Here is a 24639-nt window from a genome sequence, read left to right as displayed (position 1 = left end):
CACAAATTAAGACTCTCTTGTACTAGAAGACTCTTCCAAGGGTTTTGCTGCTTTCGGTTGTATCAGAACATTGCAAAAGGGTATGTAGCGTTTAAAATTACAAACACACACACACATACACACAAAGAGAGAGAGAGAGCTTCTCCCCTTGAAAAAAAATAGAAGAAAAATGAAACATTTAAAGCCTTTAAATCAAGTGACTTTGACAGTCAGTATTCAGAAGCAATAATGGACAGAACCAATACTCAGTCATGGATTCAGACTAATCTAGCATCATAACACCTGGAAAAGACACAGTGGATCATTTAGCCCCAACCTATGTAATAAAAAACATAGCGATGCATTTCCAAACTTTCTTGAGCATTTCAAAGAAAAATAAATATGCACCATCAATTGGCAGCTGTACCTTATTGCAAAATAGTTTTCCTGGTTTAGAAATTTCACCTACTATCTAATCTACGTGAAAGGCTCCATTCCGAATGTTAGATCAACTCTAAAGTCCTTTTCATGTGGTCAAAACACTTTTTGTAGGGCTCCCGATTGTGTGAGCAGGGGAAATTGCATAAGGAACCCTCCATATGAAATATATAGGGGTAGGGCTTGCCACTCAAATCTCATTGGCTGCCCATTGTGTGTTCACTAAAGTTGTTTTGACCATATGCTAAACCAGTGCTCTGCCCCCACCCTTATTTCCCAATGGGTAGCATGCATAATTCTTCTTATTCGCTTTACAGTATCTTCTAGTTCCTGTATCATCCTACGCCTCCTCTTTTGGATCTTCTTAAAAAAAAAAATGTTACTGCAGTTCCCAGAAGTGAAAACTGTGCCCCTGATGAGCTCTTTTCAATGTTGAGTCCCATTATGTACTGAGTTTTGGAAGTGACGCTCCAGTTGACGCAACCTAAGATGACCCTGACCCATAATGCCACAACATAAAAACATTCTTTTCTGCTTGTTACCTACTGACACCCTTCAACTGTTTTCTGAAGAGCTTGGAGGTCATTTATTTCTTTAAAGTATGCAAGCATTTGAAAACAGGCAAACCTCCCTTCAAATACTGGCAGAACCTGGAACGTTGCTCAGCATAATAGTTCCTTGTGCCCTATATCCTTTAATGAAGTCCCATGTGCTTCAAATACTTATATATAACACAGACAATGCAGGTCACTGTACCAGAGTGCACAGTATGGAAATATTACTGCTATACTCAACACCTGTCCTTTCGAAATGCCCAGTGTTATCAACATAATGTTGATTATTTGTGGCATGCTTAACCTCAGCGTCAGGTGCTGGGATAACTGCATTTCTCTCCACAATGTCACAACTTTCCACTTTTGCTTCCCATTCTTGGTCTACCCATCACCCCATCCTCAAACATTTGGGAAGGTCCATAGCTTAATGGTGGAATAGGTGCCTAAGTACTTAACAGGCTCATTGGTAGAGCACATGCTATCCATGCAGAATGTCCCAAACTCAATCCCTGGCATCTTGATATTGGACTGGAAAATCACCTCTCTGAGCTTCGTTGTAGATAGCACTGAGCAACTTAATACAAAGAAGTTTGCTGTGTCTTCTTCATGGAATCTACATGCATATAGTTTGTACATGTATAGGGTTTGTGCAGAAAAGCTGATGAGCATGTAGAGCAGGAATGTTCAACCTGTTCCTGTGTGTCTCCCCCCCCCCCCCAATGTTGTTAGACTTCAACTTCCATAAACCCCAGACAGTATGGTCAGGGACAGAGAGTTGTAGTCCAACACCTGGATACCAACAGGTTACGCATCTTTGAAACAGAGCTTCTGGCCAGCTCAGCCAGCAAGAGCTCAAATTTACCAACCCACCCATGCACTCAATCAGTAAGGTTGTACATCTTAATGAGGCACATATAAGGTAGTTCCTTGTCTTTATGCTATCCTGCTCTGATAAATGAGCTGACCATGAATGTGCATATAGACACTCATTGCCTCACCCACATAGTTACAGGAAATGAGGCAGTCCCAGTCCTAGGACAAGTGACAACAATTAAAACACAATATTCAACAGTTCACAATCGCAAAAATAAGGCCGGTCCCATAAATATACATCTCAAGCATCAAATGCCAGGGTAAATAGTGAAGCTTGGCTCCTAGGTAAGATCCTGGCAAGGGTTTACTTTGCAGTCATCAGGTTTGTTCACTTGGGAAGGTAATCTAGAACCAATTTGCACATTACCTTTGGTTACTTATTTTTTTCGCAAGTTGTCTACATGCCTCTAACAAGGGAGCCAAGAACTCACACACCGCAGCTGCAGCACTTTCCACCATCTACTAGACCATGGGTAGGCAAATTAAGGTCCATGGGATGGATCAGGCCCAACTGCCTTCTGGATCCGGCCTGCGGGTGGTCCAGGAATCACTGCGTGGATCGCCAGCACGTGCGTTCATTCCCTCTCCCTCACATGGTGGCGGTGCCTCCTCCCTCCCTCCTCCTGGCTTCTCCCCGCCCTGCCTAGAGGATGAAGGGGGCTGGGCTTTGTTGGTGCCAGCAGCAGCAGTGCTCAAGCGGCCGCCATTTTAAGCAGCCCCTCTCCAGAGCCCTTTCACGCGCTGCTCATCATCCCTCCACCGCCGCCGCCAGCCCCTACCGCTCGCAAGACACAGGTAAGCAGCCACTGGGGCTTGTGGTGCTCTTGCATCATCCCCCCTCCCAAAATATAGTCCGGCCTCCCACAAGGTCTGAGGGACAGTGGACCGGTCCCCTGCTGCAAAAGTTTGCTGACACTACACTAGACAGATCCACGTTGGAGGCTTTATAAGTGTAGATGCCACTACAGCTGCATAGAGCAGATTCTCAACTTACACATTACATGGCACATGAGTGTATGCAAATGAGGGAAAGGGGTATGGACCAGTAGACAAACTATGGATATACTTTTAATATCAAGAAAGGGACTATTTTAGGTGGGCAAATGATAAAATATAGATCCATGACTAGTTGTTATTATTTATGGTTTGAGCATTCCGATTTGTTTTCAGTGAGGTTATACCGTACATTGCCATGTCAAGCAATTGTCACCACACACATCCATGTTCCCATCACATTTTCGTATTGTAAAAAAGTCTGATTTGGGCAGAGCAATCAGCTTTAACTGAGAGTGATCTGTTGCATGGCACCGTTTTAAGTGAAGATGTCTGGCATTGAAACTGAGGACACCCATGTGCAAAGTACATGCTCTGCCCCAAAGTTGTGGTACAATAAAAGTCTGGCCATTTATTGAGCAATGGGAGTGCACTATGTCTAGGTTAAGCTAGAAGGACCATTCCTTAAATGCTCTAACAGATTAGAGTCGTCAATTGAATTGAAGCTGGGGTGTGGGTCTGTATTCATTGACATCAGGACTAGGAGCGCTGGCAAGATGGAAGAAGAGAGGCAGGTGGGGACCCTAAACATAGTTGCAGCAAGACCACATGCCAGGAGACTGACAGTTGCAGTGTATATTAGTATATTGCGGCATTTGCTGCGCAGGACAGCTGTAGACTAGATCCAATGGTAGTTACTGGAATTCTTTAGTTCTGTGCACGTGTTTTGCACCAGGTCCACTTGGTGAATCCCAGGGTTCTGGTAAAAAAGAAGAGAAAAGAAAAAACAGCTATCACATGCCTGGACTCTGTCCACCCTATATGTTGCTGCCTCAAAACTTTTATGGATTCCCCAACTTCCCAAGATATTTATGAGACAGCGGCTTTCCATCTGTGGATCCAAGATCCTTCCCCTATTGAGTACCAGTACCAACATTCAACATATAGAAACATGAGCTTTCACAGATAAGAGAGAGTCACAATATTGTTTTTTTAAACAAATAATAAATTATAGGGTTTTGTTTATGATACAAGATGGGAGGAGAGAGATCATTAGCTATTAACTATCCCCTGTTTTACTAATTTCTAGTCATCATTTTAGATGCTACAATTGTGGCTATTATCATTCCCCATCCATCTTATCATTTCAACTAAATCAAGCAATGAAAATTTTATAGCGCATCCCTAATTGTGCACCAGACTGGAACTGTTCATACAAATTCCAAGCAATTATAAGCCTTTCTGGGAAACATTGGCAGCAAACACTAGATTAAATGCTTGTAGCAGCAAGCCAGATGGGAAACACAGATAAAAAGAATCCAGTTTCATAAGATTCTCTACTCTAAAATTACAGTAGCATTCAAATTAACCTGAGATGGGGAAACATATTTTCAATACCCTGGAAAGAAGACTTTTTCCCTGAGTGTAATAAACTAGGATTAGAAGTATGCTAAACGTTTGTTATTAACCCCCAAAACACATATGCATGTGGTACACTTGACACGTTCCACCTTCTATTTTACCCTCATACCAGTCCTATGAGTGAGATAGGCTAGAATGACAGAGAATGGGCCAAAGTCACACAGCAGGGATTAGAACCTGGCTTTCCTCATTCGTAGTGATCCCAAGAATGGGTGGCTGATGTGTGGCCCTCACCATGTCACTGGACTACAATTCCCATCAGCCAGCATGGTCAGTGATCAGGAATGATGGCAGTTGGAACTGAGGAACATCTGGAGCCTCACACATTAGCCAATCCTGATTTAGAAAGTTTGATAATATCACTGACACTGAATAACCGGATACTGAATTGAGCTGAGCTCAAAGGGCTGGTTTTGAGCCTGAATAGCTCAAATCTCCCATTTCTACAAGGACCACCTTTTCCCACATGAATTTCCCCACACCCTGATAACGTGGTGTAGTGGTTAAGAATGGTGGACTCGTAATCTGGTGAACTGGGTTCGCTTCCCCGTTCCTCCACATGGAGCTGCTGGGTGACTTGAGCTAGTCACACTTCTCTTAAGTCTCTCAACCTCGCTCACCTCACAGAGTGTTTGTTGTGGGGAGGAAGGGAAAGGAGATTCTTAGCCGCTTTGAGACTCCTTAGGGTAGTGAAAGATGGGATATCAAGTCCAAACCCCTCCTCCTCCTCCTCCTCCTCTTCTTCTTCTACTCTCTGAGAGATGTTTGGATGATGGCAACAAGACAGCAGGGCTTTTGTGGAAATGTTCTTCAAGAAAGCTTGCCAGCTGCCACCACCATCTTTTTAGCATCAGGCAAAGCTGTATTTATTTCTCCAGGTATATGGGCATTAATAATGATCTGACAATCAGTGGCTACATCGTCTTGCGATGTTTTTCGTCTTGCGAAGCACGGTCCGTCGCAACTGCGCCTCTTCAAGCGGCTTTAAGAAAAAAGCGAACGAACTCGCAAGACGTTTTCGTCTTGCGAAGCAAGCCCATAGGGAAAATCGTCTAGCGAAGCAATGCAAAAACCGAAAAACCCTTTCGTCTTGCGCGTTTTTCGTTTTGCGAGGCATTCGTCTTGCGGGGCACCACTGTACTTTTTGGTGTTTGAGGGCAGAGGTGGACATCTTGGTTTAAAGCTATTGTGTATGAGTACTTTTAGTATATTTTCATTGTTTTTCTGGTTACACTGCCTTAGATTGTATTTTAGGCCACAATCCTAGCCTCACTTACCTGGGAGTAAACCCTAATGGAACCCATAAGACTTATTTCCAAGCAGATGCGGTTAGAAATGCGCCAATAGTATTTTAATTCTATTTTTGTAAGTTGCTTCAGGACTTCCTTTGCTTGAGGGAAGTGTTGAATAAATTTAATAAACTAAATTAATTAAATCATATTGCTGGATGGCATAATTTGAATTGCATCATGTTGCTGGAGGGCATAAACTGGTCCTTGAAATACAATACCCTTGCTGCCACTTGCTTGACTTGTAGAAAATGGGAGAATGGCAATGGTTCTCTTTCTACTAAGATGAGTGGGGATGTTAGCATTGAAAAGGTTCATTTCCTGGAATCTCATGTATCTCCAGGGAGCATGCCATCTATTCAGAATAAGGACCAGTATGGTGGTTTGTACAGATTTTTTTGAGTGTTGAATCCTGTTAACAAATACAGTGGTACCTCGGGTAAAGTACTTAATTTGTTCCGGAGGTCCGTTCTTAACCTGAAACTGTTCTTAACCTGAAGCACCACTTTAGCTAATGAGGCCTCCAGCTGCTGCCGCGCCGCTGCAGCACGATTTCTGTTCTCATCCTGGAGCAAAGTTCTTAACCTGAAGCACTATTTCTGGGTTAGCGGAGTCTGTAACCTGAAGTGTATGTAACCTGAAGCGTATGTAACCCGAGGTACCACTGTATCTGGGTCAATTAAATTATAATGAGAATATAGCAAACTGCAGGGGGGTGAATTTTGAATTCGTGGGTGGTATAGGAATGTTAAAAACATAGTAGTGGGAATGCAACTTATTTCAGAAAACCTCTGTAATCCAGATTTATTTTTGAAGCTGACAATAGCCTCCATGTATGTGTCTATTTCCACCACTCTGCCAATGACAACCATCCAGCTCTGAGATAGCAGCAAAGTTGGAAGTAACCACAGGACAGGATAGGATACCATATTTGTATTGCCTAAATAACATGTCTGTTGAGGACATGACAATTAACAGCTGCAATTTCCAGGCATTTCTGAGCTTGACTGAACATGGAAAGCCCTTAGCACAACATTTTTCAAAAAAATAATTTACTATAACACTTGCTTGACATGGGTCCCATGGCTGAGCTCCTCATAAATTTTCTCATTCAGTCATCAACCCTGCAAGATAAGCTCCTGTTATTTCTCCCGTATTACAGAAGGCAGGCTGACGCTACGAGATAGAATTTTCCAAAAGCCACCCAGTGAGTTTCATGGCCAAAGGCCAACCTAGATGTGATGTTAAATGTGTCTTTGCATTAACATGCGGTATTTCTTTTTAACACAAATAAGAGATGCAGGGAGCAGGGAGGGTTCTGATAATTATCAGGACTGCAGCAGGTGCAAAGGGAGAGTTTAACCCTTTCATCCCCTACTGTACTTTTGACGCAAATCACTCCTCCCTGGCTCATCGGTACTGTACTCTGCTTCATACAGGTTTGTCACTGAAATAACTTTCTGTGGTTACCTATGTTGCACATAACGCTGAATTAAAATAATAACAACAGAAAAATACCAAAAAAGGAGCTCTTTGCAATGGAAAGATAGCAACTTTGGCCCTAAGTGGAGATATGACCTAGGAGATTTCCTTTCCACTTTTATTCATTCATGTGAACCAATCAACATACATCTATTAGCAGAGGTCAACAGAGTTTTGCTTCCAGTCTTATTATTCATATATCCAAGCAGGGCTCAGAATCTTTGAGAGATAAACCAGACCCTCCAACTGTCCCTATTTTCCAGGAACGTCCCTGATTTAGAGAACCTTTCCTGGTTTCTGATCTGATCCTGGAATGTCCCACTTTTCCTTAGGAGGTCCCTATTTTCATGGAAGAAATGTTGGAGTGTATGGAGTTATCAGACCCCCGAGCCATCTGAAGGCAATCCTGTATAGAGATTTTTAAAAAGTGTTTAATGTTTTGTTATGTTTTTATAAATGTTGGAAGCTGCCCATAGTGGCTGGGGCAACCTAGTAAGATGTGTGGGGCATAAATAGTAAAATTATCATCATGGAATGGGATGTCCCTATTTTCATTGGAGAAATGTTGGATGGTATAGATCAGTGTTTCCCAACCTTGGGCCTCCAGCTGTTTTTGGACTACAACTCCCATCAACTTTAGCTAGCAAGACCAGTGGTCAGGGATGATGGGAATTGTAGTCCGAAAACAGCTGGAGGCCCAAGGTTGGGAAACACTGGTATAGATAAACTATTGCATGGTTATCATGGAATTCAGGCCTTTGTGTATTGCCTTGGCATTTCTCTATTGATGCACGGAAAGTAATTAGGAGATTTTCTCCTAGTAAGATAACAGCACCACAGTTTAATACATTTAATAGTATTCATTGTTAGGGAAGTGAGCCAAACGTTGAGTAGTAGCAAAACGTCCACCATTATGACAAACAGAAACATGTAGTCAGTGTATGCGCAGAATGCATATGCATTGAATGGTTGATGGAGAATGGATCACTCTGTGTCAAGAAGGTAGACAGCTGAAGCAGGAGATCCACTGCATAAGCACATATGTTCTCCTTTTGATGATTTTTCAGAAAAGGAGGCAACCCAGAATGAGGGCGATGCTTTCTGCTCTCACTCTGAATGGCTTCTGTGACCTCATAATGTAGTCAAATTGCTATACTGCTAATGGTGTTTATCCATCAGAATTAGGTCACAAAGCATTGTCCTCCCTCTAGATTGGCTTTGTAGTATTGGCTTCTTGGCATCATGATGTTCATACATATTCATACATATTCTCTGACTACCTGTATTCACCTTATCATAGAATATTTTATCCCCTCAAGCCCCACCTTATGGTTGAACAAGAATGAATAGCAGTCAAACGCATATTAAAGGAACACAGAGGCAGGGTACAAAAACTTATCCCTGTCATCCCCAGGGATTAATAGTCAAGCCTGCTCTTGCTACATGGCCTAATCCTAGGATCTGCATCTTATGCAAGAGTGTGATGGAAAGTTGAGTGGGAGGTAATGTCAGGAGCTGGCTTTTATCTTAAATATATATTTGCAAATTGGGAGCCCATGGGGATTCGCAGCAAGAGACACGCTTTTGATAAATCTTTCCTACATAATGTAGTTACATGAGATGGTTGAGTTTTGAGGCCAGATAGTTGGTTCCTGCACACCTAACTCTGAATAGTAGCACTTATAACATGAGTCCTAAACCTAGACAGTACATTCGTATGGTGGGAGATGGAGGTGGGAATACAGGTCAGAGGATGTATTCCTCATGGTAGAGAGGCACTTCAAATGACCATCATTTCATACTGGATTTTCAGTTATTTGAAGCTGCCAGAGTTTTGGCCCACTGCAGCTTTCAAAAGGCCAGAGAGGGGTGATTAAACTAGCACCAGATGAAGCATTGTTCCACCTATTCCAATTAAAAGTAAATTCCTTCCCAAAAGATTTCCTTACTTCAGAGTGTCAGAGACCTTAAAGGCTTATATCATCTTGAACTGGAGGGGAGATGATCAAGGGTTCCATACTTCCATTAACCCTAATTACACTGCCAGGATACAACAAGATGACTGTATGGAAGGGCAGAGCATCCTCTTTCCCAACCATATTATAAAACTGTTCCATCCTGTTTCTCCATTAATCTCTCGCTGTGTGTTTGTATCCATATGAAAATTTGTATTCAAACAGATGCTTCATTCACACTTAGTTTCATATTTTATCACTGTATATATATTGTACAGCATATATATATATTGTACATATTTGTATTTTCTTAATGTACTTTATCCCAAAATACACATTTTTCAATGCATGTATTGAAGGAGGGAAAATTAAGGTCAGTTCTCTTAAAAAATATGGACCAAACAAAACCCTCCTCCACCTCTAGTTGTTAAAGAGGTTGATCAAGCCAAAACTCCTGCCCAGCTGCCTCCAACAATCTTTACCTCCTGGAGTGCAATGACCCTTCTCAGCCCTTATCTGGCCTTTTCTTATTTTTTTTAAAAAAACTTTTTGCATACCTGGGATTGCATCCAGTGACTGTGCAAGCAGAAGGCAGCTTGCAAAACCAACCTTTCCCTTCCTGTTCACCCTCTTACTTCCCTCTGTATCCTCCACAAAAGTCTCTCTTGAGGGTAGCTACCCTTCCAGAAGATCCTTCTGTCTTATTTCAGGGGATTCCTTCCTTGCACTGCATTGTTCAGGATGGAGGACCAACATGACCCTCTGGAAAGGCTTCTGAGGGTGTGTCCTGCAGAGCGAGAAGAGTGGGGGAAGATTGGCTGGGCAAGCTGACTCTCACTTCTGCAACTGCTGGATACAATCGTATTTTTGCAACCCTTCGGTACAACAAGCAGAAGACTAACAAGAGACCCCTTGACGCAGAGATCACCTTGACCTGAGCCTCCTGTTTTAATTGCTCTTCTCTTTTAATGTGATTCTGTTGTGTTATAGTTCAATTATGAACACTTGTAATTTAAAGTTTAAATGGGGTTGTTGTATATCATATCGTAATTACAGAGCATTTTTAATTAGTATGCATTTTAATAATGTTGTGCAATTGAGAGTTTTAAAATATATATATATTGTAAACCACTTAGTCATCCTCTAGGCATTAAGTGGTGTGTATATATAATAATCAATAATAAAAATTATTGCATAGCTCTTTTTTGCCATCCTGCTGGAAGGTACAGGGTGACCAAGTTGGCTATTAGGGATCATAACTTAGAACCCAACATATAATATGAATGCCCACTCCATCCTGCACTTTGTAAAAGGATGGGACATATTTCTTCATCAATAATTTATTTCAGTACACTCCGAAAAGTACTTACAGCTCTATTGTGCAGTGTTACCCTGTTGATATACTCCTCCTCCAGGCCAAGGGCCTCACATCTTTGTAAGTTGCAGAGTGGCTGTCAAACAAATTACAGCAAAGTGGTTCTTATCAGGCTCTTGGTGGATTTTAACAGGCATGCAACACCATCTGACCCATCTGATTTCCTTTGAATTTAAAAACGGAGCTTATTCTTCTCGTGCCAAATGTAAATAATTTCGCTTCCATTTCCCATCCAGAGAATCTGACTAGTTCAAAAGCATTTCAACAAATCTTATCTGCCTCATATCCTGCTGACTGGCACAGTCCTGGACTTCAGCCTGAAAGCCAAAAATGTTTTGGCTCCAAGACGCAATAGGAAAGAAACAACAAAGAAAACTGGGAAAGTCTTAGTGACTTATAATGGAAGTGCTGAAAACTGTAGGGATTGTTATGTTTATTTGGTTTTTCATTGAAGTATTGTGGGCTGCCATTTTCTATTAATTTTTTCCCAGGAAATCTTTTTGGAGGATTGCATAACAAAACTTTGCATTTATTTCATCAACAGCATAGTTCGTTCTTCTAAAAGTGTGTATATATTGGCCTCTATTCGATTCTTCGTTCCTCCTTAATGAAGTGGTTTTCCAAGTTTTCTGCCCAGAGGGAAAACTTTCCACCCTGACACATCTGCCTGTTGGAGCTCACTGCTGTCTTGTGTTAGCTGAAAGTGGGATCTAGAACTCATCCAAGATTTGGAAGGAAAGATCAGTGACAGACATTCAAGGAGGCTTGTTCTCAGCTGTTGATCTTCTCTTTAAGGAACCCTTAATAAGCTTCTAAAAGTTGTCTAGAACATAATTTGAAAACACTGCCTCAATGCCAGAAGCTTTCTGGGCTGCAGAAGAATGTAGTTATTCTCCAAAAGAGATGAAAGCCAGGGGAAAGTCAAGGATTTAGTATTCTCAAGCAGCTAAATGATCCAGCAGGAACAGTGCCGAGTTCATAAAATGTAGCACATTCTGGCTGTTATTGCTGGCCGGGAAGCTAATATGCTCATGTATAGCAAACAATGGCACAAAACAAAAAGTGTCTTTGATAGTACATTGATTCTTAAAGCAATACCTATGAATCATTGTATGAAGTCTGTGGAGGATATCCTGAATTTTAAAGAGTGCAAGCTTTATGGAAGGACGGAAAGGAAAACAAAATACCATAATTTGGAGAAGAAAAGCAGTCACTTACGGGTCACGTCCACACAATACATTTAAAGCACATGGCTTGTCCCAGAGACTCCAGGGAACTGTAGTTTAGCCCACACAGAGCTATAATTCTCAGCACCCTTAACAAACTGCAGTTCCCAAGATTCTTTGGAGAAAGCCATATGTTTTCATAAAGGTAAAGGACCCATGACTGTTAAGTCCAGTCGCGAACAACTCTGGGGTTGTGGTGCTCAAGTTGCTCTATAGGCCAAGGGAGCTGGTGTTTGTCCGCAGACAGCTTCCGGGTCACGTGGCCAGCAGGACTAAGCCGCTTCTGGCGAACCAGAGCAGCGCACGGAAACGCCGTTTACGTTCCCACCGGAGCGATACCTATTTATCTACTTGAACTTTGACATGCTTTCGCACTGCTAGGTGGGCAGGAGCTGGGACAGAGCAACGGGAGCTCACCCGTCACAGGGATTCAAACCTCCGACCTTCTGATTGGCAAGCTCTAGGCTCTGTGGTTTAGACCACAGCACCACCCGTGTCCCTAACCCAACCAAACCCACCCTAATTCAGTGGTGAGTTTGCCATCCTAATCTGTAACCCTTCTTTCACCATCGCTTGGGCACTCTGATTATATTTATTAATATATAAATAAACTATACCCCACCTGAAAGATCCTAGGGAATATGGACAAGAAACATAAGAACAATATACAGTACACAGAAGCTAAAGGCATATGTGTGCTTAAAAAAACTTGGCAGTAAATCATTAAGACAGAAGTAGAGACATTGGTGTTGAGGAGTATACCTCCTATTTGCCAAGTCACAAGAGCCTGGGTAAAGAAAAATGATTTCTTTGTTGAAACCAAAGAATGCAAGAGACACACACACCTCCAAGGAGCAATGATTTTGTGTGCCCCCTCATCCAATTCCTAGTGGGGACCATGAGGACAGCCTGCCTCCCACCAATTTTAAGGAACCCACTGGTATTACAGGAGGAAATCCTGAAAATATCTGGGCCCTGGGCTATTTAGGGCTTTATAAGCCATTGCTAGCAGGGACGCAGGTAGTGCTGTGGTCTAAACCACTGAGCCTCTTGGGCTTGCTGATCGGAAGGTTGGCAGTTCGAATCCCCATGACAGGGTGAGCTCCCGTTGCTCAGTCGCAGTTCTTGCCAACCTAGCAGTTTGAAAACATGCCAAAAAAGTGCAAGTAGATAAATAGGTACCACTCCGGCAGGAAGGTAAACGCCGTTTCCATGCGCTGCTCTGGTTTCAGTGTTCCGTTGCGCCAGAAGTGGCTTAGTCATGCTGGCCACGACCTGGAAAAACTGTCTGCGGACAAACACCGGCTCTCTTGACCTGTAAAGCAAGATGAGCGCAGCAACCCCAGAGTCATCTACGACTGGACTTAACTGTCAGGGGTCCTTTACCTTTTTAAGCCATTGCTAAGAAACATCTTGAATTAAGTCTGGTAGTGCCCAGAAAGCCTGTCAAGAATATTCAAGGTAAGTACTACACAATCCCATTTTGCTGCTGGTAGCCCCGTTTTATGCTAGCTGCAGCTTCTAGACCGTTATCGAGGGTAGTCCCACACAGTGCACATTACAAAAATCGAAAGCAAGCCTAAGAAGAGCTGTAGCTAGAAATAGGCAATTGTTGACACCAAAGCCACCTGGGGCTCTAGTGTAAACTGTGAGTCAATTACTATGTACCTGTTCTGTTGGGGAAGTGCTACCTCATCCAAAACAGCCCACCTTCCCAGTTCCCAGAAAAGCCCATCCGCTGCAGAAGTGGCGTTCCTTCCATATCCGAAATATGACTGACTGCAAAACACATGCACAACATTTCCCCAGCATTCATAAAACTCTTGAGTACAAGCTCATTCCCCACAGATAGGTCTAACATATATGAATATGGGTTATCTATGACCTTCAAATAAATATATATATATTTGTGGCTGTTCTCCAAGAGCAGTTCCTCCAACCCATGCTCTTCCTGGCATGCTGACTGCTGTTGTTTTTAGAGAGTCACAGAATTATTTCATTTTGTTTCAACAAACGTTCCCTATTATGCCTTTTCTAAATAAGCAGCTTCCTGTTACAGCCCTACAGCGCAGCATGCTTCCGACTATTTTGAAGAGCCTCAAAAGGAAAGGAAATATGTAAGGCTCTGAAGCAAGTCCCCTGTATTACGGAATAGATTTGAACAGGAGGACAAATACCACGACTCTCAGCAATTATGCTCTGCAATGCTCATGATAGCAAACTGAACAACTTAGCTTTATAACTCCTCTAGTCATAAGACAAAAGTGCATGTGATTATTCAGGAATGGTCTAATAAACATTATTGTTTGTATTGCTGTATTGTTTTTAACACTTGATTGGAAGCCGCCCAGAGTGGCTGGGGAAACTCAGCCAGATGGGTGGGGTATAAATAAATTATTATTATTATTATTATTATTATTATTATTATTATTATTATTATTATTATTGGATTTTGAGTGCATAGTTTCACAGATACACAAGGGAAGCATGAATGTTACCACCCTGGGCTTCTTTGGGAGAAAGGGCAGAATATGAATTCAGTAAATAATAATCAATAATACTATGGGAATTCTGGTTTCTAAAGACAGGTAACCATTTTCTGTGCATGCTCCCTTAAAAATACAACCCTCTCCAGGCATTCTTAATTTGTATGTTTGGAGTGATGGAGGCTACCTGTGCTCCTGACCTTCCAGTGTTGAGTGAGGAAGTCTAAAGGACTATACATGTTTGACTGAATGTGCTTACTATGCTTTCTGGCATAAGGAAACCCGATCCAGATCAACCATGCCCAAATGCCTGGCACAGGCCAAGTCCCCCCTCTCATTTTTCACCCAGAATACCTTCTTTCCACACTGAATCTTTTCCCCCCAGTGTGGAATACATCATCCCAACCTTCGAAAGGAACTAAAAATTATCAGAAATAGTAGTAATTCACTGTTCTTGCCATTCACCATTTGATGATCTTCTCATACAATGATAGATGGGTACCCGCTCCTTGTGCTGAGACAGAAAATTGCCCCTTTACTTCTCATCCAAGAAGGGAGTCCATCCTTTGAAGGATTTTATTTCAAGAAGGTATGTCATAGGGAAGGAGAAGCCTGTGGGCACAGCGCCCTTCAAAACACAATAAACATAAACTCTTCAAGTGGGAATGTAAAATGTATTCTGCTGAAGCCTTTGGCCTTATCAACTGCAGCGTAGTATATAACAAGGTCATTAGTAACAAGCCCCACACAATGGAGAACATACATCAGCAGCAGAAAAGCAAACATTGGTCCAAAACATCACAATAACTTCCTGTACCTGTTCTTGTTTGCTTGCTGAGCTCTCAAACATTGTGAGTCTCTGAAATACATAAAAGCGTAACAGCTTGAGTCAATATTTGCTAACCAAAGTGAACGATTTTATTTAGCACGATGACTGGACCTACTGAACAAATACATTATCTTGTATGCCAGCGTAACAAGCAGAGGCCAGCCTGCAAAAACAACCGGCGTTGTTGAGCCATTTACGGCATATGGTTGTATCTGGGGAAAGCTATTGACTGTTGCAAACTTACACACACCAGGAAGAGATAGAAACTTAAGTGAATCGCCTTCTGCTCCTACCTATAGTTCTGTTAAAAGATTGTGGGGTGCCTGGACCCCCCTTCTAATTCTGGGGTGCCAGGCATTGAATTTAGCATGTTAAAATATAAGCCATGTTTTTTTAAAAAAGCCAGGCTTGCTTCCTGATGAAGTAATTACCTGAAGAGACGCACCAGTAAAAGAGCTCAAAAGACGGAGTGATGGTCTGGCAAAGTTTCTCTGCCGGACACAGATGGGTGGAGCTTTGCCCTGGGCTCTGGATAGTTAGCAAAAGACAATGCAGAGTTGGGAGGGAGCAGTTTCAGAATTGCAGTGGGCTGATGCAAGCGAGAGAGAAAGAGTTGTGTTTTTGCAAGCAGTTTACAAGCTGCAGGGAAGCAGAGTCAGAACACCATGGGGCCCGGCAATATTTGATCCAACATTGTAGCCATGAGAGAGAGGAAACCTGCTTTGAACCCCTCCACAGGTTGTATAATTTCACACCGCTTGGAGCCTGGGTTGATGTGTAATAGTTCCTTCTATGATAAAGTCAACCTGATGCTATATTACTCTAGTAGGGTTGCCATATGTCCTCTTTTTCCAGGACACGTCCTCTTTTTCATGGGTAGAGCCATCGTGGCGATTGATAGTTAAAAGTAAAAGTCGGCAAATGTGTCCTCTTTTTTGCTTTTCACAATATGGCAACCCTAGACAGGATTGCCATTGGTATTGCTTGCTTTTAAGTCCGTACGCACACTTTGGCCTTAAATTTCAAGCGATGCAATAGTTGGAAGGCCCCGCTCATATAAAATCATCTTGTTAAGTTTCCATCATATGCAACAAGTGGTTCAGAATATGGATGATCCAAGTGATTCATAAAGAAAATAACTGCTTTTTGAACATAGCCGGATGGGAGAAGGGGTTGATTTCAACAGAGAGCAAAATAATAACATACAGGAAATCGATAAGGAGGACCTGCAAAAGAGTAGCCATTCTTTTCCAGGGCAATTAAGTCTGACCCAGGAATCTTTTAACCCTCTGGTGTAGATTTTCAGGGGACACTGACTGCAGAAGGAAATTAGAAATGGCTAAAAATTCACCCATTATAAGTAGAATTTAAAACAATGGTCATACCCGATCTTATCTAAATGGATGTGGTTGCAGAAAGATGGATTGATGCCAATGTGGTTTTAAAAATTTCCAAGCATACAGACATTGTGTAAATATCAAGAAGATAAGCTTCCAGATGAAGGAGAACATTGGCGTATTTCATTTATGAATTCACACTTCTGAATTTCGGCATGAGTACCAAAATTGTCAGTATTTAGAGGTGTTCTAACAGCCATTTCCAAAACAGAATCTTTCCTCATAAAATTCATTGGGAAGAAGCAACTACAGGAATGCAACTTGAAACTACTGAATTACAATACATCAGGAGAGTCAATGTTGTGACCTGCAGATTGAACAAAGTATGCTTAGCACATTATATGTGTCAACCATGATATAATGCCAACAGAGAAGTTGTCTAACTTCTCCCATCATGCATGACCATTGGTGACATGGGGCGCATGGGAGCTGTGTTACTTCTATGCTAGGTTCCTGATCTGAATTGCTCCCCCAAAACTGCCATTTACCCTTTAAAAGCTATTTGCTCAACTAGCCATTGTGTGAAGGGTCAGCTTGTCTAGTCTGGCCCTACTCTTAGGCAAAATGAGGGGGGGTGAAGTGCTGGAGAACAGAGCTATATGTGCTTCACAGCCTGCTATGTGCCATTTATGTAAGCCCGCTGTCCTCAGGCATGGCGGAGGTTACTTTCCCACCAGCAGTTTTGAAGTGAGATTCAATTAGCGCTCTCTGGATTTCTCTTATCTAAATAAGATACCTGTATACCTTTATAGGTATAAAATTATGGGATAAGTTTAAGAAGATGAGCTTGGGCACACAGCTGTCTCTAGTGGTAGCTAGTGGCATGGTGTGTCTTTCTCCTGCTTCATCTTCTATTTTTGTGGCCAGGGCTTTCCCTTTTCCAGCCCACAACAAATATGGCTTAAGGTTTCAGCAACTTTCCAATGAAAATCAACAGTGATGGATAGATATCCAGTAGTGAAATCTGTACAGGAGTGTTAGCTCAGCTTTGGACTTGTAGGTTTGACCTCCTGAGTCCTCTCTGCCTTGGGTTCAGTGCCTTTGTGAATTGCTCGGCCATAGAAAACTTTAGGTACCCGATGCAATACCATGTCCTTTCACAAATGCTTTCTTTTCACACTTTAGATGACTTTCTTAAAGGAAAACTCAAAATACAATATTTTAATATACATTAGAGATTAAATATAGGGATCTTTTAAAAATCTTTTTAAAAAACCAACACCTGTTTTGCAGACTCTTAGAATTTCATCACTCAATAAGCATTTGAGCCATGCTTCCTGCAAAAGGTGTGCTACGGTTGCCCTTTTCTGCTTTGCCGCCAATCAAATAGGCAAAGGTAGCAAGAAATGAAGAACTATCCAAAGTACACAAATAACTTTCCTCATGAACAGCATTGCAGATTTATAGGACAATGTGGTCTAAGAACACCAATAGTAAATCGCAAGCAGACACTGGAAATAACTCCATTCTAAGAAATATTTTTTTGCAACCAATCATTCTCCTATATCTGATAGCAACAATGTCCAATTAAGACTCTCTTTTGTGATATAGTAAGCTTTCCCTCTCTCTCTCTCTCTCTCTCTCTCTCTCTCTCTCTCGCTCCCTCTCAAAAAAAATATTTCTTGTCATCTGGCACTAGAAAGGGGTGTTTCAAAACCCCATGAAAAGAAAGATATTGAAAAAATTCCAGCTGAGTTTTTACAGACATAAACTTTGGACAATGTTCAAACAGCCCACAGAATGTCTTGCTTATGTGATCCTTTAATGTTTTTGACCCTTGTCTACTGTGAACCTTTATCTTCTCTGCCTCTTGGCTGCCGAGAGTTTTATCAAGCAATAAATCCAGAAAGCCTATACTTAGTTTCCACCAGTTTCGGAATGCAAGCCAGGTGAAGGTGGTAAAAAAGCGTATGAGCAACAAGCCGAGGCAGGCGGGCAGGGGAAACCCTAAAATAGCACACGTTTTGTAGTTCTGCCAGCGGGTCAGGGAGGAGATGGGACCGGGTGGTGTGCCAGTTTCGCACTGTGAAGAAGAGGTGGGCCAGGAAGAAGAGAGAAAAGGTAGGCCTCGGGGGCAGGGTGGGAGAGCCAGCAAAGCACAAATCTCACCTGAATGCTGCAGGAGGGAAACAGAAGAAGGAATAGGTGTGTAACTGGGAGCGAGGCAAGGAGCCCTTCAGTGCTTTATGATGCTGATGGCTAGTTGCCAACACTCTGGGGGGTTGCGGGGGGGGGAGGCACTGTTGCTGTGTTTGCATAGACACATGCAGCATCTCAGTCATAAGTGTGAAGGCAATACATTAATTTTTGATAGGGAATTAACACCACGTTGCAACTTTTCTCTGCTATTTCCTCACGATGCAGCCTTCTTTTGAATGTGGCCACACAAAGCCACTTTGAGTCAAACTTTCCCCACCCTCGTCTCCACACGATTGCTCAGAGAAACTTTTTCATAGGCCAACTAGGAAATGTAATAAATAATAATAATCTAATTTTTTTTTTAAAAAAAATATCTGCTGGTTTGAGATCACAAGGATATATTATGCCAGCTCACGCTCCGTAAAGGCGGAAGAGTAGAGACTAAGGCTGGTGCTTTAGGAAATGTGCCTTGCAATTAGGGATGGGTGGATCTCTCCATTTCTGTTTCCCCATTTCTCAGTTTTTCAATCCTAAATTCAATTCTCCACATTAGTGCAAATATCTCCTAATATATACACTTTTATGCAATTTTAGCCCAATAGGCATGTTTTTCGCAATACATTTTCCCTCCTATAATGCAATTTTTGTATGTTATCTTCATAAATATTTGTTTTTTTTCTGCACACTTTACCCTAGTATTTGCATTTTTGTACACACCACTTGGCTGACAAACAGTACTGCAAAAGTTAGAGAAGTGTGAATTTTGAAAAGTGGCTTTTTTCCAGTTCATGTATTGTTTGGGGGCATGAATTAGGTAGGTTTTGCCTTGAAATGAACTGAGTATCTCCTCCACCCTTACCTGCCATCAGCAGTGATGTTGCGCAATGTCACAAACTGTGCTTGCTTACAATGTACCCTCCATGCTCCCAGACTTTCCTTGGTCTTTCAGGCCCAACTGCAGATGGAGATGATGGAGTACCTGGGACCAGCAAACATAGCTTACATTGTCTTGGGCCTGTATTGCCCCATGAAGCTGCTGAGCCTTTCTGTATTACTAAAGGAATCCACCTGTGCTTTGGCCCATTCATGTTTGCTGCTTACATCAGTAGCTGGCAAAACAGCTTAAGGAGTGGGAGATGTGAGACTATTCCAGTACCAGAGCCTTAATTCTTATCTTAAACCAACGGGTTTTTTGATCATTGAATTTCCTTGGCTTTTGCAAAGAAAATGTATTAAAATATTATGGTCTGTTAACCATGAAAGTCATTGTTTTGTATCTACTAATTTTGAATATAATTGCATGTTTCCAATTATATGTCCACTTCCATTCACACTCTGAACTCTACACTGCACCGCAGCCTGTTGTGAGGAATCCATATAGCAGACTGAAATGCAATTAACAGTGTTACAGCATGAAGCTGAACAGAGCTTGGTCTGGAGCCTAACAATAATGTTTATTTTAAGCAGCTAACCATATGCCATTTCATTTTTTTTAAGTAAAAAAGGAAATGAAGATTTTAAATCCCTTTGTGTTCTGCAGCCTGACATAGACAAACTGGTCCAATTCTGGGAGCTACTTCCCCAACCAGGGCCAAGAGTTGACAGAGTTACCACTGCCCTCAGGATCACCTGCACACTGCGTTTCACTCTCAATCTCTGCTAAAAATCAGGACACCCACCCCTCCAATTTATTTATAAACCACTTAACCAGAGAGCTTTCCAAGTTGTGTACAACTGCCCCCCTAAATCAGGTAAATCCATAAAAATACTTAACTAATTGATCAGTTGTGTCATAGATAACTCGGCTCTGCCCCTCCCTAACATAATGCCTGCAACCCCCATAAATCCTGGTTACACCCATGGTCAGGCATGTGGGTGTGATGGAGGGGGCGTTCCCGCTATCCCCACCACTCAAAGAGAGTGACCACTGTCTCCTTAGTTCACAAATATTACTGTTACACCACCTACTAGCCCTAGGAGGGAAGGGAATTCATCCGGTCTGACTTGTGACATACTACTCTATAGGCCAATAAAGCCGCCCAAGTCAGGCAAAAGTGAGCTTCACCGTGATTTGGAGTGAGGAGCAGGTTCATATTCATACTAAATAATACACATTTCACAAAAGCAGGCTTAGTCTTTCATTTTCCTTCTTAATATTGTCAATTTACTGTAAGCAGATGGACTCTTCTTTGCAAAGGCCCCAATAAATCTTCCTGCTACCAGATGAAAAGGAAGGATTTATTCTACTCTCATCTTCTAAATTTTACTCACCACTCAAAGTATGTTATTCTTGCAGCTGGCATTTCAAATGTCTTAGAAGAATTTATCACTCAAAAGGCTTATGCAAGGACTAAATTATACTAATGAATTGACAATGAATTTGAAGCCTTACATGAGGCCAAATATTTTCTGGCTTCACTTCTGTATCTCAGCAAACGGCTTAATTTTCTCCCTAGTTATCCATTACTGCTAAATTTGCTCGCTATTATGATAGGAAATTGCAGCAAACATTGGCTTACCCTGGGCCCTAGGCTGGGAAAAGGCAGGGTGGAAGCCTGCCACAGCCCTGGCAAGGTAGGAACCAATCCTGCTTCCACTTTCTACTTTTGCCAAGCTGAATGATCAATTTTACTTTTCAACAGCAACAGAGTTGTTCTTATGAGCAGCACAACAAACGCATTATTAGAAGGTAACGTTTAAAGGTTTGCAGAAGAGTGTGCCATGCAGTCCCGGGCATGTCTGTTTAGAAATAAGCCCCATTCAGAAGCAAGCCCTATAGCCAGGTTAACTGGGTACCAAATTGCAGCCTAAATTACATCAATGAACTGCTTGCACATTAGAGGAGTGCAACAGAATGCCAAATACACCCAAGATTTGTGTGCACCCATGTCAATGAAATGAAATCAAAATGCAAAAATGCAAAAAAAAAAAAAAACATCACTGGAGATATTCAAGACAATAAATAAATGGATCAATGTCAGGTGCCCTTCCTGTTCCCTGTTCAGACATGCAACCGCCAACCCCTCCCCCCACTTGGAATGAATTTTTGTGCATGAAAACACACACACACACAGTCCTGTATTTAATTTTCTTCTGGCAAATGTCATGACTAGAACATTTGCAACCATTCACAAGGTTTTGAAATAATTGTTCTTGAAACATGTTTTTAAGTTAACTAACTAATGCATAATACTGAACAAATGAACTCTGTCAGAGCTCTGTGGGTGTTTGCAGGAGCACCCAGCAGGGCTTGTCATGTTTCCTATGTAGAAGTTTTGAAGTTTCCTCATTACATAATTGTTGTATTGTTGAAAGCTTCTGAAGAAGTTGCTGCATGCCATCATTTCTTGTAAGATGTTCCAGGTAGCATGTTTCCAACGATGGATCGAAGTCATCAATGATCCTTGGAGTCACTAGATGGAGAAAGCCTATGGGTCAGTGGTATAGCATGTCACTTCTTTGCAAAGCTTCCAGATTCAGTCCCTGGCATCTCCATCTGAAAAGGGTCAGGCAGCAGCTAATGGGAAAGCCTGAGACCCTGGAGAACTGCTGCCAGTCAAAATCGACTATGCTGGGCTCAGATTATGGTCTGGGTTGGTTTCTTATTTTCCACAGAAAGGACTGCTTTGGTGCCCCTGTTCTGAAATACAATCTTACACCCAGTGCTTTTTTTCTTAAAAAATGTTTAGGGGTACTCTCATTTTCCTACTCATTTTGAAATACTGCCCCTCAATGAGGCCAAACTTAGATTCACAAAATGTTTAGGGTAAGGTTACCAGATTTTTTTCAATGAATCCAGGGACACTTTTCAACTTCAATGGATTTTGTATGGGGACTGATTTGTAAATCTGGGGATTGTCCCCGGGAAACAGGAAAGTTTAGGGGTATGCGTCCCCCTGCGTCCCCCCAGAAAAAAGCACTGAGAATATTGAATGAATAGGGTTTCATAATTGGTTTGATGTGGTCAAGTAAAAAGAAGCTTAGACAAGACCAAAGTATTTTTAGTCAGCAATGGTGATCTGTCAATGAGAATACAATGTTTTGGGCAGGACTGCACTCCTATGATCCAGGGGCTCCTGGAACCAGCTTTGCTCCTGAGTTTTCAGGATCAGCTGTGGTCAAGAGTGCCTTTGCCAGCTGTGACTGGTGTACCAAGTGCCTGAAGGGGCTTCAACACCCATGCAGAGTTCATGGCTGCCAAGAAAGGCTGTTCCAACATGTCACCGGCCCAACACATGTAGCAGGCCACACTCTGGACCGTGTATTCTCAACTGGGCAGGAAGAGGGTGAACCAGAAGTGGGGAATATTGACATCAGGCCCTTGTCCTGGTCAGATTACTTCCTGTTGAGATTTAGGCTTCAGCACCTTTCCCCCTCTGTAGAGGCAGGGGTTATATTAAGATGGAGACTGATGGATGCAGTAGGCTTCCAGGCAGCTCTGGGGGATTTTCCGGCTGATATAACTGGCACTCCTGTCAAAGCCCTGACTGATCTCTGGAACAACTGAATAGCTCAGGCCATTGACACGATAGCTCCTGAGCACCCTCTCTGACTTTATGGAGCCTGTTTGGCTCCCTGTTATACTCCAGAGCTTAGGGTGAGCAAACAGGCTGGGAGACAGCTTGAACACAGGTGGAGGAAAGATCTGACTGAATGCAACCCAACACAGGCAAGGGCTCATCATTGAGCCTACCTAGTGGCAGTGGAGGCAGCAAAGAAGGCATACAATTCCTCATTGTGCCATCCAGCAGAGATTTTCTGGGTAGTACGGGGCTTGTTACAGGAGGTGGCAGAACCGACAGCAGCTCCCTGTGACTTGTTTGCAAAGCATTTTGATGATAAAATCACTTGCATCCATTGGCATCTCAAAGGGTTTCCAGAGCACAGCCTAGTTCTGTTGTGTTGGATGAGTTTCAGTTGGTAAAGTCTGAGGATGCAGACAAGGTGTGTGGATGGGTCAGGTCAACCACATGCACTCTGGAGCACAGAAAAATGCATTTTATTAGGAGAAATTATTTGTCTAAACTGCATACACAAACTTAGCGAGAACTGTTAAACCAGGAATGGGAGCGTCTGGCCCTCCAGTGGTTGCTGAACTACAGCTCCCATCATCCCTGATCCTTGGCTTTGCTGGCTGGGGCTGATGGGAATTGGATGCCCAGCATGGAGGCTCCTCAGCCCTGCTGTTAATAGTGGGTCTTTTAATGAGGGCTGAGAGTAGCTGTTTATTTAGGAGGGGGGAAGTCGGGGGTCATTTCCCAACATGCTGCTTACATTTCAAACCTTAAATAAATGTAAAATTGTTTTAATCAGCTGAACAAATATTTAACATACACTCTCTTTTAAGAGCAGTGTTTGGAAAATCTTCTCTGCACCTCTAAGACATCAGGAATGTATGGAAACTAGTGACCTGAAAGGTAAAACAAACATTTCAAAAAGGGAAAAAAAAGGCAACACAAACATACCTGGGGGAGGAGGGGACGGCCTTGTCTGCCTCACACTAAACCTGACGTGAATGACATTGTTGATTTAGCCTGCTAGTGTTTAGCATTTTCTATTTCGAGGGCAACGAGGGATTGATTTCATAATTAAAAAATTCCTTAGCCTTCAAGAACTCATCCTTGTTGTTGAGGCAAGCGATTTGTTTCTAATAAACCGTCGTGGGGTCTGCAATGCTCCGCATGGCTTCATGGTGGAGTAAATGTTTGTTGACTCTCCACGTTCCAAACACTGAAGGTCATTCATGGCAGAAGTAGCCGGGCTTTCTGTCCACGGCTGTTTGAAAGGATTTGCACAAATATCTGACAGGAAATTGAAACTTCTTTGAAAAGTCATGTACCTGAATAGTTCTTGTGTAAATACCATAAAAGTGTCATGGGGGGGGGGAAGCCCACACATTTTTATAGGGATAATCCTTAAACACACACACACAAACTTGGCCTTCCCCTTGCCTTCCCATTTCCCACAATATTTTAAAGCCTCTCTTTGACCATTTTTTACAGAGAGTCTGTTTCAGCAGACAACTCAATTTTATTTAATGACAGAACAGTTTATGATCCCTTTGACATGGCAGTGGAGGCGCATTCACTAAGTGTTTTGTACTGGAAGAATGTCATTTAAATTGGTGGAAAACAAGGTTCTAATCAATAAATGCCTTCCTCACACCAGGAGGAATGAAGGAATTAGCCAAATCCTTTCCACC

The 24639-nt window shown here is 42.3% G+C and overlaps 1 long non-coding RNA gene across 1 annotated transcript in view; it reads right to left on the bottom strand.

Moving 5' to 3' along the window:
• Window positions 1–15384, bottom strand: part of LOC310745108 — a 71938-nt gene extending 56554 nt beyond the window's left edge. The window contains exons 1-4 of the long non-coding RNA XR_014539941.1: window positions 15333–15384; window positions 14890–14931; window positions 10356–10436; window positions 9543–9772 (exon numbers count right to left, since the gene is read on the bottom strand). This is a non-coding gene — a long non-coding RNA (uncharacterized lncRNA). The remainder of the gene's footprint in view (window positions 1–9542; window positions 9773–10355; window positions 10437–14889; window positions 14932–15332) is intronic.
• Between the last annotated feature and the right edge of the window lie 9255 nt (window positions 15385–24639).

This window comes from Podarcis filfolensis (assembly GCF_964270895.1).
Source record: "Podarcis filfolensis genome assembly, chromosome: 11".
NCBI classification, from domain to species: Eukaryota; Metazoa; Chordata; class Lepidosauria; order Squamata; family Lacertidae; genus Podarcis; species Podarcis filfolensis.
This window is presented reverse-complemented; position numbering and strand designations above follow the sequence as displayed.